This window comes from Nomia melanderi, unplaced genomic scaffold, assembly GCF_051020985.1.
Source record: "Nomia melanderi isolate GNS246 unplaced genomic scaffold, iyNomMela1 scaffold0014, whole genome shotgun sequence".
NCBI lineage: Eukaryota > Metazoa > Arthropoda > Insecta > Hymenoptera > Halictidae > Nomia > Nomia melanderi.
The window spans coordinates 11528761-11529715 of NW_027475130.1; positions in this window are offsets into that span (position 1 = coordinate 11528761).

The window sequence follows — 955 nt, forward strand, 5'->3', positions numbered from 1 at the left end:
TGATCCTGAGTGTCCGGCCCCATGAGACTGTGGTTTTCTCGGCCCCTGGTGGTCCTAGGTCGTTCCCGCTGCACTGATGCATGCGCCAGGGCCTCCTGTAGATAATTCCCTTTGGCTTATTGCGCTATCTCTAATAGCGCCCGAGATATCACCAGATATATATTGGATTTTTCCCTGACCCTGAGTGTCGGGCCCCATGAGACTGCGGTTTTCTCGGCCCCTGGTGGTCCGAGGTCGTTCCCGTTGCACAGATTCATGCGCCAGGGCCTCCTGCAGATAATTCACTTTGGTTTATTGCGCTATCTGTAATAGCACCCAAGATATCACCAGATATATATTGAATTTTTCCCTGACCCTGTGTGTCCGGCCCCATGAGCCTGTGGTTTTCTCGGCCCCTGGTGGTCCGAGGTCGTTCCCCTTGCACAGATTCATGCGCCAGGGCCTCCTGCAGATAATTCACTTTGATTTATTGCGCTATCTGTAATAGCACCCGAGATATCACCAGATAGATATTGGATTTTTCACTGACCCTAAGTGTCCGGCCCCACGGGACGGTGGTTTTCTCGGCCCCTGGTGGTCCGAGGTCGTTCCCGCTGCACAGATTCATGCGCCAGGGCCTCCTACAGACAATGCACTTTGATTTATTGCGCTATCTGTAATAGCACCCAAGATATCACCAGATAAATATTGGATTTTCCCCTGACCCTGAGTGTCCGGCCCCATGAGACGGTGGTTTTCTCGGCCCCTGATGGTCCGAGGTCGTTCCCGCTGGCCACATTTATGCGCCAGGGCCTCCTACAGACAATGCACTTTGATTTATTGCGCTATCTGTAATAGCACCAGAGATATCACCAGATATATATTGGATTTTCCCCTGACCCTGAGTGTCCGGCCCCTGATGGTCCGAGATCGTTCCCGCTGCACAGATTCATGCGCCAGGGCCTCCTGCAGACAA